General features: G+C 34.8%; 1 protein-coding gene across 1 annotated transcript in view; it reads left to right on the forward strand.

Moving 5' to 3' along the window:
- Positions 1–14,997, forward strand: part of LOC143256759 (HEAT repeat-containing protein 3) — an 84,848-nt gene that overhangs the window by 15,532 nt on the left and 54,319 nt on the right. The window lies entirely within an intron of this gene.

Raw genomic sequence — 14,997 nt, forward strand, 5'->3', positions numbered from 1 at the left:
CTATGAAAGAACATATAGTAGTCATGTATACTGTTGAGGCACGTTTTTAATAAATTTCTGTATTTGTGTTGTGTGTCTGTGTATATATATATGTGTGTGTGTATGTGTGTGTGTAGTTTGTCGGTGTCTACATAAGTAGTATGTGAAATACTGTAAACTTCAACTAATCCTCTACTTTATGAAAGGTTGCATACAACTCTAAAGAAGGCTTATACTTATTTTACCATGTGTCTGTGTCACTGCCTCTTCTAGAGTATGAAGTGTGAATAGTACTCAAGTTCAGGGATAGAATAGAGACTTGTATGTGTTATTATGAATTGCTGGTTTTTGTCCCTTGAGTGTATAATTAGAAAGATTACCTATGTAAACATCAGTGTTTGTAGGATATTGCACCAATAATTTGTTCTATTTTAACAATGCAGTGTATTATAGTTTATGCTGTTGTCTTTGTTATGTGCTGAAGTGTCTTGAAACTCATTGCTGCATCAACAACCAATAGGAATATATTGTAACAGAACAACAAAACCATTCTGCATTATAAAATCCCAAGAAATTCTTATGCTTATGAGATGTTTAGTTATGTGATGTGAAAGAAAATGCTTGGATATTAAGCCTATGCTATATATGGCAGTGTTCAACAGTTCTGTCTTAATTATCCCTTTTTAAGTGAATTATGAACTTAAAATATTCCAAATTATTTGTGAACTATTGCTAGACCTCACAGAAGACGTTTGGCTGTTTCATTTTAGCAGTTAAATTGTAATCAATTTTTTTGTTCTTTTCATTTTCTTGTGTTTGGATCTTTTCTTCTGATGTCCAAGTTTGATTTTCTCTGTGTAATATATTTTTGAAACTAATGTGTGTATTAAAGATGCTTGGTATATAACTGCTGGATATCTGTGAACCTGAATACTACATAGGCATATGTATTTTTCAAAAGATACTTAAGTCTTAATTTTATTATTGTCATGGATATAGGAATATGCTCTAGTTTTTTCTTTCTGTAGTGTTAACGTTTACTCTGAATTTATTCTTTGTACTTTATATGCAAATTTTCACATAATACATGGTCAAGAAAACCATTAAGTAACATTTGTTCCTTTTTTATTTTCATAGTTAGTAACACCTGTTACTTCTTATCAGTAACATTGCTTACAGTGACCTTGCTTTAGGAAATCAAAGGAAATGTTCCCTCAGTGGTTGTATGAGTGGTAACTAGAAGTTTTTGACCCATTTCATGTGAAATAAGAATGACCAAGCATGTGGTAGTCCAGTTACACTAGGTAAATGTGAAGTTTCATTTTAGGTAGAAACCTTTTGTTTAGTTAGTTCTACTCAAGACTTTCTTAAACTTAATTCAAAATTTGATCTTATCCTGACCCTGGCTTTTGACCTGATAGAGAAGTGACCATCCAGATTTAAGCTTGTACACATTATTTTTAAGTGTTTTATTAAAAATTGATTAGATGTTACAGCTTTTACAGTGAGGAAGATTATATTTTTAAGCAGGAACAACATTTCAGTCACTGGTGCAGTCTTTCTCAAGCACACAGGTTTTAACAGAAAAGAAGGTTTTACTATTTAAAATAATAAATTTAAATTTAGTGTTGGGATTTAAATACTAAAGTCTTATTTATTATTATGATCACACCAGTTATTTAAACATTGTACCTATTTTAAAATATAATCCTCCTTACTGTAAAAGCTACAACTTCAATAGTTTATACTTAACCAGAATGCAAACTCAAAATAAAACTACTCATTTAGGGCTGTCCAATTTGTTTATCACATTTTGTCCAGTCTGTTTCATTTTAAACATAGTGTCAGTTAGTAAATGCTTTTGGAATTGCTCAGTATTTCTATGTCATGAACAGTTCTCCTCTTTGGTGTACTTATCTGATATAGCTCCAAAGTACTTTTAGTTCACCTGAGAATACCACAACATGTAGTTTTAATTTCTTTTCCATAAAGTAAATTACTAATTGGCTATAATTCTAGAATGTTTGCATTTTTGACACAAAAACACACACACAATTGAATATTTGATAATATTTAATAACTTTGTAGTATGACATTTTTGTCCCTTAATGCAATTTTTTTAAGGGTTAATTTCTGTTTCAATCACTGTTGTGATTGCTAAAAATGATTTGAAGAATTATAGTATAATGTAACATACTCAGAAAGTAATATTAAAAAGTGGGGAAATATGTAGTTTCCTTGTCACTTAATATTTTTGGTAAATCATCTTAGTATGTGTTAATAAGATACACTGATTTATTAAAGGTAAAGTACAGTTTTTTGAAATAAACAACAGGTTCAGGATATCTTTAACAAAGAATAAATCTAATATGGACAAGGAAGGAAAGGTCGGACAAAATCATGCATTGAAAACAAAAGGAGTTTTACTAAACACACTCAGAATAGAGGAAAATACCTCACCGCAATCTTCTCTAAGCTAACCAGCTTCAATGTATATACATATTAGTAGGAGGCCCGGCATGGCCAAGCACGTTAAGGAGTGCTACTCATAATCCGAGGGTTGCGGGTTCGCATCCCCGTCGCACCAAACATGCTCGCCCTTTCAGCTGTGGGGGTGTTATAATGTGAAGGTCAATCCTACTATCCGTTGATGAAAGAATAGCCCAAGAGTTGGCGGTTGGTGGTGATGACTAGCTGCCTTCCCTCTAGTCTTACACTGCAAAATTAGGGACGGCTAGCACAGATAGCCCTCGAGTAGCTTTGTGCGAAATTCAAAAACAAACAAACAAACATATTAGTAGAATCTATCAGACTGCTGTAACCTGAATGACATTAAAAATAGAGAAATTATCATGATAAGTTGCATTGATAACTGTGAGTGAAAGCTCTCAGTGAAATATTCCACTATCTCAAATAATCTACTTCAGTTATCATACTTGTAATACATACATACATACATAACGTGTAAGTTCACACTCTACCAACCTCATTTTGAGGGTGATACATACCCCAAGGGAGCAATTATATAGAAACAGTGTCCGTGATTATTATTATTTTTTGTTTTATGTAACAGTGCAATAGTCAATCATTCATGTGTTCCTTAATTTCTGAGATGTAAAAATAACTTATTTACCATGACCTCGCTTTGGATATGTGTTTTTTGCTATTCTGAATATTAAAGTAAGAAGAATATCTGAATATAAGGAGAAAAAGGAACAGTGTTTCTTGTGCTTTCTTTCACAGTCCTTTCACATCTTGTTGGTGATGTGTTTGGGACATACTTGATAAGAACTGATTAATTTAGAACTTATTGTAAATATAGAACTTACAGGAGTGACAGTATTTAAACCTTTTGTGTGTGTGTCATTTGAGTAACATTATGGATATCATCTCTATGTGGCCATTGGAAAAGAAATCCCACATAGGTTAATTATTTTAATTGAATTAGTATGACTCTGTAATATTTCTATAATGACAGAAAGAGATGTGTTATGCAGGATGTTAAAAATTTTGTCAGTTTGTAGTCTTGGAAAATCTAAGATGTAGTTTTTTTTTCCATTGGAGAGCTCATTTTCTTGGCCATATATATATATTACGTTCAATCAAATGTACATGATAATTTTCTACCATAATGAAACTGTTCACTCTGTACATGTTGTTCTTGTAAACTGATTTTGCAACAGAATAACATTACCATCCACATCAAGCAGCTAATTGAGAAAAAAAATTTCATAAGGATAAAATTAACTCAGATAGCAAAGGAAAGGACTTAAAGACAATTGTATTAACAATGATAAAAGTTTTTAACTACTTCTCAGTTGTTGTGTTTTAATAGAGCTTTTTCTGTTAGAGATAGGGTGGTGTGTGTATATATATGACTCAAAGATATGCTTGTATTGATTAGTCAAAATAAAAGTTACTATTCTAGTATCCCATAGTTCTCAATTATCTATGTCAAAAGTAATTTTATTATATTCATTTAAGGGGAGGCTAACCCAGTTCATACTAACTTGTATAAACCTCTGTACCACCTTTTTAATATAAGACCCACATCTGGAGGGAATGATGGTACAAAAGCATGGCCGGGCAAGTGTAATCTTTATGAATTAGGCACTTTTATATGTAATTGTAGCCTGAGGCAAGTTTATAAATATTGACGTAATGTTTAAAAATATGTCACATAAGTGCAAAATTCCTGCAAGTAATTTTTGGAAATTTTACACAAATGTATTTGGATAAAGAAATATTCGTTTGTATATTATAAGAAGAGAAGTTTTCAACCGTTTTCACGCTGTTGTAATTGCACAGGCGAGAAATACATAAACTTTTTTATCGTTTATTCATGTACATAGGGCGGTGGGCTCCAAAGTATGTGATAGTTGTATGCAGTGGTTAGCATTTAATTGGTTCAACTTTACCTTTACGATTGTAGTGAAGAAAATTCTAGAATATTTTATTGTGAAAGGCGATGCTATAAATAATTCAAAGTTTCTTGAGTTTAGTAACCAAGTAGGCAGCATAAAAATTGATTTCGAGAAACTGGTTTTAAAAATATTCTATACAAAGAAAATAGGACATTTATAATTAGCCTATTCATGGTTGCCTTTAATTTTTTCCCGCGGTTTTGTGTATGTATTTTTTGTTAAGCCTAAAGCTGCACAACGAGTATTAAATCCAATTTCTAGTGTGAGTAGGCTTCGGACTTAGCACTGAGTCATTTTGAGGAAACAATCAAGGCTTTTGTGAAACGCTACCACGTTTTGCAAATAACAACCTAGTGAATAATTATAGGAAAATGACTATAAATGAAGATGTTTTGGTATGAAGATTAATAGTGGTTTTCTAACCACTGATGATATACACTGCTGGCCAAAATCTTAAGGCCAATGATCATAAAGAAAAAAATGTGCATTTTTGCGTTGTTAGACTTAACCACTTATTTGAGTAGAGCTTCGAAAGATGAAAATAAGAAAAAGGAAAATAAAAAAAAAACCTTTATAGCATTTAATGGGGAAAATGTGAACACTATGAAATTAGCCTAAATACTAGCTGGCCAAAAGTTTAAGACCATACCAAAAAGAAGTCCTAAACAGGTTAGGAAATGCCCAACAAGAGGTCTCAGTAGTGAGTTGTATGGCCGACATTGCTAATAACTGCAAACATTCGCTTTGGCATGGTCGATGTAAGCGTTTGCAAAAGGCTGGCTGGAATGTTATTCCAAGTGGTGAAGATTGCTTCACAAAGATCGTGCACTGTTTGGAATTGATGTCCATTTCTATAGACTTCCCTTGCCATCCACCCCCAAACATTTTCAATGGGGTTCAATTCAGGCGAACATGTTGGATGGTCCAAAATAATCAGGTTATTTACCATGAAAAAGTTCTTTGTCCTGCTGGCATTGCGGATTGCAGCATTGTCCTGCTGAAAGATCCAGTCATTTCCACATAAGCGAGGGCCTTCAGTCAATAAGGATGCTCTCTCCAACATGCCAATGTAGACAGCTGTTGTTTGACGCCCCTGTATAACCTAAAACTCTATTGTTCCATGGAAGGAGAAAGCACCCCAGATCATGATGGAACCTTCTCCACTGTGTCGTATAGAAAATGTCTCCAGTGGGATTTCCTTATCGTGCCAGTAACGTTGGAAGCCATCTGGACCATCCAGGTTAAATTTTTTCTCATCAGAGAACAAAACCTTCCACTTTTCTATGTCCCATGTTTGGTACTTCTCAGCAAAGTTTAACCAAGTTGTTTTGTGGCGTGAAAGGAGGCGTGGCCGGTTTTTAAAGCCTTTCTCTCGTAGATGCCGTCTCATTGTTTTTGAGCTGCATTCTGCGTCCATAAGGGCCTTATTCTGGTTCGACGATCGGCTGGTGTCTTGCCGGACAACTCATCGAATCCTCCTGCTTAACGCCGGCGAAATTTTCTTGCGCCGACCACTTCAAGTTCTCCTTCCGTATCCCTCAGGGTTTCTAAGAAATTTGCAACAGCAGTTTTACTACGCCCAATCTCACCAGCGATGGCACGTTGAGAGAGACCTTGCTTTTGCAGCTCGACAATTCTGCCACGTTCGAACTCTGTCAACTTTTTAGGCTTTGCCATGTTTTTACCCAATGTAACACAGGAGATGTCAGTGGGAGATGTTGAAGGCTAATGCTTGAACACAAATGACTAAATTTTGCAATGTGTTTACCGATTAACGCTTCGTTTCAGTATGGTCTTAAACTTTTGACCAGCTAGTATTTAGGCTAATTTCATAGTGTTCACATTTTCCCTATTAAATGCTAAAAACGTTATTTTATTTTTATTTTCTCTTTTCTTATTTTCATCTCAACCATAAATGGTTGAGTCTAACAACGCAAAATGCACATTTTTTCTTTGTATTCATTGGCTTTAAGATTTTGACCAGCAGTGTATATTGTACAGTATTTCTCATGTATAATACTATTAATAATCTTGATCAAATGAAACGAAGACAAGTTTTTCATTACATGAGCCCATTGTTCAGCATTAGGTCAATAATTAGGGACAAAGTTTATAAATTTGTCTAAATTGGCAATTCTTAATCTGTGAGAGGCCTCTATAGGAAGGGGCAGGAATACTCTATAGGAGACGCGTGTGTATAGATATATATATGAATATATATTTCCATTCTTGTATAAAGAATGGTTTAATGATCTGAAAAAAGTTGTTAAAAACAACGCTAAGAAAAATAGAGGGAAAAATATTGCAAATAATGTTTATCTCACCAGGTGACAACTCTTAATCATGACGTGTTAGACTTTCGCTGAGTAGGTTTTCCCACGCAGTGTCTCGAATCGTAAACATGGAGTGACTTTATTTATTTATATATAATTAAGGGGACTCGTTATGACAAATTTACGAATACTAGCTCCAAACTGTTTAAATGCCAAGTTAATTGTGTGAACATGACTGTTGGTTGTCACAACACGTGAGACGTAAAAGTGTTCCCAGAAGCACTATCTCGTAGTAGGTAATCCTATTATTTAGTGTTGATGGGGTTTCAAACACCGTTAACCTCGAGAATGTCAAGTAGATTACGTTCGATGGAATAGTCATAGAAGTTGTTGAAGTTTTCCATAATTAAGACTATTTATTATTAACTTATAATCTTGAAGTTTTTACATGAATGCATTTTGTTAGGAAAATAAGTGTTTTCTTATTTATCTCAATTCTTTGCACTAAATGTTTATTGGGCAGAAACACGAAACCGCTCAGTATGACGCATAATGTTACTCCCATAGGTTATATCTTGTTAAACAACATAAAAACGCGTTTGTAATATGGTGGTTAAAGAGGAAAAAGGGAAACAACCGTTCCTAAACGCCCCTGGTTGTCTTTCTTAAGGCCTGTAGCATGTAAAACCAAAATAAATGCTAAGATTGGATTGGATCGGGGCTTAAAGATTTTTTTTAGAATTTCACGGTCGGTCAGTTTTTACTGGCATGTGTATTATATAGTAGCAGATCGATATAAACGAAAGCTTGGTCATGTAAACGTATATGCACGATATTTTGCTCGCAGTACAATTTATATCGCGTGCTATGATTGGTTTCGAAAAATCTGTCATGCAGCGATCCTCTGCCAATAAGTCAGATTGGGCGTGGCTTTGAAATTAGCGTACGCGCACCGTGAATCTCAAAGTTCATGATTGGCAATCAATTGCCATAAACGTGCGCAGAATGCTTTAGGGCAGTGGGTGAGCCATAAGAATGACAGTCAGATCCTACTTTTCGACAATACAAGAATAGCTCAAGAGTTAGTGGTGAGATTTGTTAACTGTCTGCTTTTACTCTTGTATCAATTCGAAGTTAAGGTTAATTGTGAGCAAATAACTCTTGCGCGAAAATCCTGACAAACAAATGTGTATTTTTTTATCGTTGAATATCTCTGACACTGTATTAGCAACATATGATTTATTTTTAATAATATATGTATATAATTTTGTATAATTTGTGCACCAATGAAAAAAAATTGTCAAAGCTTGTGCGTTTCAATTATGCGACAGTAGAATACTGATATAATCTAGACAGCAGTAAGTAATCTGAGAAGAAAAACATTGTGTCAGTTCATTATTTTCTTTCTTTTTTTCCTCTGAATATTGTTTATGCGCAAGGAAAAAAACGTTTAACGTACTCGCAGTAATACGTACTTGCATACCCTTCTAATAATACCGTTTCACTTCACGTGCAATTTTTTTTATTTTACTTTATCCAAAAGGATTTTTTTTGGCACGTGTACAAGACGGTTTGAGGAATGTTGTGGTGAGTGAAAACACGTATTGACGATATATATTGCGAGATACTTATCTTCACATTGTATGAATGTTTCCTCATGACCATACCTGGTGAGCATCTACCTATTCTATTCACACGAACTCCCGCTAAATAACTATCAGTATGGATGCATTCACTGTAGGGGGGCAGCACTAACACAGGTACCCTTTACTCGATTTTAAACGGCTACTGCACAAACTTTAACTTAATGCTTATCTTATCTTGTCTCAGTATAAAAATAACCCATTTAGACGTTAAAAGTAAGAGTTGGAGTTTTTTGTATGCTCAGTACAAAAAACAACAAAACTGTAGTCTTGTAGAATTCCACATTTATATAGCTCATTTCCTTAGTGTTGATTTTGTTTTATTTTTCTTACTGTAAAAAAAAGTTTATTGAAGGTAATTCCTTTACATAAAGTTAATAACTATATTATTTCTTAATGTTAAAATTTGATTGTATATGTATATATATCCTACAAAAGGGAGTTTATCGGCATTATTCACCATTTCACGGAAACAGCGAAACAAATACAATCTGATATTTATAACACTGGGGAACACTCATTTTGTTGCATTTAAAAAAAGACCTTTCTATAGTCAATTTGAGTGTGTTGATTTCAAATCTGAAGTCGGTTTTTGTCTGCAAGCTACAGATTTTATGCAATTTGACATTTTTATTTATTTTTTAATTTTTCGTTATTATAGGAAATTATAGGAATAGCTTATCAATTTGTTTGTGTATTTTATTCAGGTAGGAATTTGCGTTTGTACACTTCATCTGGACAATCTCGTTTAATGCTCCAGCAGTAGTCAGCCATCATACTTTTGTTCCAGCACCCTTGGTAGCGTTCTTCCACGACCTTTAGGTCTTGGTGGAATCGTTCTCCTTGTTCGTCACTCACAGCCCCCATGTTGTCAGGGAACTTATCAAGGTGGCTGTTCAAAAAAATGAAGCTTGATTCTCATGTTGCACCCGAGATCACGAAAAGCGAGGAGCATTCTGTTCACAAGTTCACTGTAGTTCTCCGCCTTATTGTTTCCAAGGAAGTTCTGAACGACTGCCACAAAGGATAACCCTGCTGCCTTTTCTAAAGCAGTCATTTTAGCAACAAACTGATCATCACGAATTAGGGTTCGAACCTGTGGGCCATCAAACACGCCTGCTTTGATCTTCTCAAATGATAACCCTGGTAAAGCTGTGATGATGTGTTGGAAACATTCACCTTCGGTTTCCAGTGCCTTGACAAATTGCTTCATCAAACCTAATTTGATGTGAAGAGGAGGAAAGATGATCTTATCTCTGCTTACAATTGGGTCTTGTATGATATTTGGCATGCCTGCTTCAAGGGTGTCACGAATAGGCCAGTCCTTCTGGACCCAATGTCTGTCTCGTGCTCGGCTGTCCCACATACAGAGGAAACATGGAAACTTGGTGAAACCTTTCTGTTGTCCAAGAAGAAAGTTGACCATCTTTAAGTCTACACAAATGATCCAATTGTGCTCATGATATTTTAATAAGTCCATGACCATTCTCATATCATCATAGTCTTCCTGCAAATGCACTGAGTGACCGACAGGTACTGCTCCATAAACATTCCCATTATGTAAAAAGAACACACTTTAGACTGCGTTTTGAACTGTCTAAAAAGAGTCTCCATTCAGCAGGACTATAGTAAGGTACACCCAGTTCTTTGAGAAGCCCTTGGATGTCATGGCAGTAAACAAACTGTCTGTCTTCTGAAAAGAAGGTCACAAAAAGCTGGTCACGCTTTCTGAAATATGATACTTTAACAGAGTGATCAACAAGATTTCTTCCTTGTAATCTTGATGCCAAAAGCTCTGCTGCTTTCTTTGAAAGACCTAAATCCCGCACTAAATCATTCAGTTCAGCCTGGGGAAGAGGCTTGGGGACGAGGAAAGGTTCAGTATCTGAAGAACAGTTCTCCCGATTGTGTACACTTTTCTGACAATTCCTGTCACAACTGTCTTGTTCGCTTGTATCATGTCCAATGTCTTTATCGTCCAATGAAGGCAAGCCTTTGAAAACTGGAACAGGAACTTCTTCAGAGTGCGGAGCAGGCCAAATAGCTGAGGGAATGTTTGGATACGTAATCTTACGTCGGTTTTTCTTCCCAACACCCGTTGTGTTTACCATGCAGAAATAACAGTCAGTTACATGGTTGGTGGGTTCGGCCAAATCATTGGAACACCAAAAGGCAGACCATTGCGTTTTCCTTTGGTCCAGTCTCGAAGCATTTCCTCACAATTGTGGCACACAACATTAGCCCATTGCTTGTCTTGATCACCAAGATGAACTTCAAAATATGCCTTGTAGGCACGCTTGACGAACAAGAATATGTTACGTCTCTGACGATTGAGTGTGTAGCATCCACATATGTAGCAGAAGGCATCAGGCTTGTTTCTGCAATGATATATATTTTTGGAAGCCATGTTTGATCTGAAACAAAAGAAGAATGATCAAAATATTAGAAGCTATCTATATATATATGGACGTGAAAATGCTTATACATGGTTTACGCAAGTTCACATTTGTACAATTTCATTAACGTCAAATTTCATACAAACTAGAGCTTGTAGAGAAAAACTAATTTCAGGTTTGAAATCAGCGCCTAAAACTCCTTCAGAATCAGTTAAAATATCCAATGCAACTCAAAGTTACTGAAAAAGTGTTCCCCAGTGTAATTCATGTTCTCAGTGATTTGGATTTACTGAGTGGATACTCATTGTCGGGTGGCCTTGTATGGCCAGGTGGGTTAAGGCGTGCGACTCTTAATCCGAGGGTCACGGGTTTCCATCCCCGTCGCACCAAACATGCTCACCTTTTCAGCCGTTGGGGGCATCATAATGTTACAGTCAATCCCACTATTTGTTGGTAAAAGAGTAGCCCAAGAGTTGGCTGTAGGTGGTGATGTCTAGCTGCTATCCCTCTAGTCTTATACTGCTAAATTAGGGCAGCTAGCGCAGATAGCCCTCGAGTAGCTTTGCACGAAATTTAAAAACAAATGCATTTTTGTTCTGAAATTAAAGAAAAACAACCCTTTTAAATATTTGTTTAAATGATTTTAACTTCACCTCACATTATCTCCATGAATAGTTTCTTTCTATACAAATAAGCTGTTTAAGACAGTACTCCATTTATAAATGAAAACAAGGAGCTCGTATATCTATACAAATAACATTTATTTTAATATAAGTTATGTATACTGATGTCAAAGAATCTGAACTTAGTGCCGACATGTAAACTAGAGATAGCAAACTGTGTGTGTTTTTGCTGTGTTTGTATCACAATCATTAAATGAATAAGATAGCTTTGATACTTTGGTTTTCAACATCCTCTGGTTGAACACCTGTTAGAGAATTTATTCGAGATGAGTCTCTGATTTATGATGTGATGTACGTTACATGTTACCATTTTCAATAGCTGGAAATTTTAATATTAATTTAGAAGTTAATTGAATGTAATTCAGTATCAAATGCATGATATTTGCCAATAAGATTGATACAGTTTCTTTCTTAACACAAATATATTTTAATATAAAAAAAAACCAAAAAAAAACAATTTATAGTAATGGCTATTAGAAATAGTGATTTGTATACAAAAGTTTTACAGATCATACAAACAGTATTGTCCTCTACCTGGTCCGGAACTGAATACTTTGTTGACAGTTCAGGAGGAGCAAATTAATTTTATGTTGATACACAGATATACCTTACTAGACGGGAATGCTATCCAGCTTTATTCTTGTCTGGCCTTACACGGGATAGATGTGTAATGTCCAAGTAGAAATACTGATGTTCAAAGTTAATTTTCTAAGTTGGACAGTTTGTAACATTTGAAATCTATAAATGTTCCTGGGCAAATATCTGTAGTTTTCCAATTGATAAGTGTTTATCACAATTATAGCTTCCAAATTTATAGTATACAAATTGTAGCAAATCAAATGTCTTCCTGCATGTTGTGATGGCTACTTTTTATACTCTTTAGGTGAGATTTTTGAAAATTGGGCTGGCAGTAATACTGGCTTTCACTATTATTTTACATACTCACATCATACATTGTTGATTGTTACGCTTGAGAATCTTCTATAAATTTAGAGAACAAATGAGACTTTTGCAGAGAACATTTAAAACATGTTACATGCATTTCTGAATATATATTAAACTGAAACAAACATAGATAATAACATAAATACATAATAGTAAATCTGTTACACTTCTCTCATTAATTCTGCATTTATCATAACTTCTGCACTTTCTTCTGTTTAATGTCTTTACAGTCAGGCACTTTATATATGTAAAAACAGCTGGTTTGGATAGAGAAAGCACTATGTAAAGGAGCGAACAACGTTTTGACCTTCTTTGGCCATCGTCAGGTTCACGAAGAAGGTCGAAACATTATTCGCTCCTCTACATAGTGCTTTCTTTATCCATACTAGCCGTTTTTATATATATAATTTTCTCTAAAAGTGGGTTTTCTTGTCATCACAAACAGTCAAGCACTGTTTTCATTAATTTCTTGGAAAAGGATAGGATTTCTTTACTTTTTTTTTTAATATCACTGAAGTCCAGGGGAAGGAAGTTGCATCTCTCATGAATGAATACCATAAAATTGATGTCTTGAGAAAGGATGTTGTTGTTTGAAATTAAGCACAAAGCTACACAATGGGCTATCTGTGCTCTGCCAACTATGGGGATTGAAACCTGATTTCTAGAGCTATAAGTTCACAGACACACTGCTCTTCCACTTGGGAGAGCACAGGTATTCGCATCGAGGAAGATTTAAAGAAAAACCTAAGATTTTGACGTATCTTGTAGCTTTCCGGTTTAAAATAAACTTTCATTGTTTCTTAGTTGTTGGTTGTTAGCAAAACAGACTATCAGCCCTGTGTTAATCAAAGGAATTAACTAATAATCATAGAGTTAAAAGCACTTTTATATTGTCCATGTGTGATACATTATTCTACCTCTATATTGTAACAGTTTATTTGTTGATTTATCCTGATCGAAAGTTCATTAGATAAAGTATTGTCCCATGGAAAAATGCTGTAAATGGTATATAAATGTACTTTGAAGCAGAAACCAGTGTTTTTAAATAATTGGTTACATACAGAAACAAACCTTGCTGTAAGTGGCCTGACTGTATAGGGTTACACACTCCATCTTTCCATTTTCAAGAATAGATGAACCCCAGGAGTATTCAGACATTCTTCGTAAAATCTATGATCATTCAAAGAAGCATATGCTGTTAAGATGTGTGCAGCATTTATTTCTGAAAATATAAATGTGTGTGTGCTTAAGCATGTGTGTATGTATTAAAAGAAAGGGTTTATGAGGATGAGCAATACCCTCGTAAGACGTTTGTTTCAGAAGTAATAAAATTGTATGAAGATTATCTGTACTGGGTTTAAAGAGATGTAGATTTGTTTATATTTAGAAAAAAATTTGTGAACCATTTTGAAAAATATAGTAGTCCTCCATACATAGATGCAATTGTAACCTTTTCATATTGAGACAAAATCCACCCATCACTGAACAGTAGCATGATTCATTGTTATGCCTGTGATGGTTTCATTTGTTAGATTCTGTTACAAGACTATGTTTAATTGGCTGATCAGGGTGTAGGGAACAAATTAAAAAAGAGAGTCCCAAGTTTTATTTGGCCCAGCAAAGTAAGGAAATGTGTACCACAGACACTCCCATTATGGCTGTGGTCCAAGGCTTGCCTTGGGATCCTGGAAATTCTTCAGTTCTGGATTAAATTTTATACATTCTTTTACTTTTCTTGAGAGTAATTTACCTAATTTTGTTGCAATTGTTTGGAGACAGATTGGAAAGTGGGGATCTGGTTGTTCCATTTTCTTTTTCACTTTTCACCACATACAGTAGAAGCAAATAAGTACTGATCTTCACACTGAACATTACACTGTTTTGTGGCAGGAACTTCTTTGTGACATTCGACACGTGTCTTAGGCAAACTAATCTTTTCTAATATGTAACCAGTAGGAAGCAGGCATATTTCACTGAGTTATAAGTAAAATGTTAAAGATCATGGAATGTATAGCTTTAAAATGCAATTTCCAGTCAGATTTATAAGTTTTATTAAGAAATACAAGTAGTAACTGTTCCTATTAATGTTACAGCTTCATGGGACAAATGTTTCTTTTCAGAGCAAGTTCTTGAAACTTCACACAGGCTGATTGAAGTGACAGATGTAGATACTGGATCATGAGCTATCATCCTTCTCACTATCAGTAATGTGTAGTAATGATTCAGATATAAGCATGTCCTTGATACTTTAATTGTGATAATGCCTATCAAGGATACTTTTGATTCCTCAGCATTGATATTTAACTCACTGAGGATAACTTGCATATTTAAATTATTTGCCAATAACAGCTAGAAAGAGCACTGAGGTATGGAATTCATCCAAATGTATGATGAACAAGTGTGTTGCTTGGTGCTTAGAGCTTTCATAATTTGTGGGTCACAGGCTTAAATCATGTCACTAAACATCATGCCTTTTCAGCCCTGGGAGCATTATAATGTAATGGTCAGTCTTACTGTTCATCAAGAACTGAAGTGTTTAACAGCTTTATCCTTGTCTGTCATTTAAAAATTAGAAACAACTAGTAAGAGACATCCCTTAAGTAGATGTGCAAAATTTAACAAATAAATAGTGTGACATTTCTCTCACTTTTTCA

The sequence above is a fragment of the Tachypleus tridentatus genome, chromosome 7 (assembly GCF_004210375.1).
Source record: "Tachypleus tridentatus isolate NWPU-2018 chromosome 7, ASM421037v1, whole genome shotgun sequence".
In the NCBI taxonomy this organism is placed as follows: domain Eukaryota; kingdom Metazoa; phylum Arthropoda; class Merostomata; order Xiphosura; family Limulidae; genus Tachypleus; species Tachypleus tridentatus.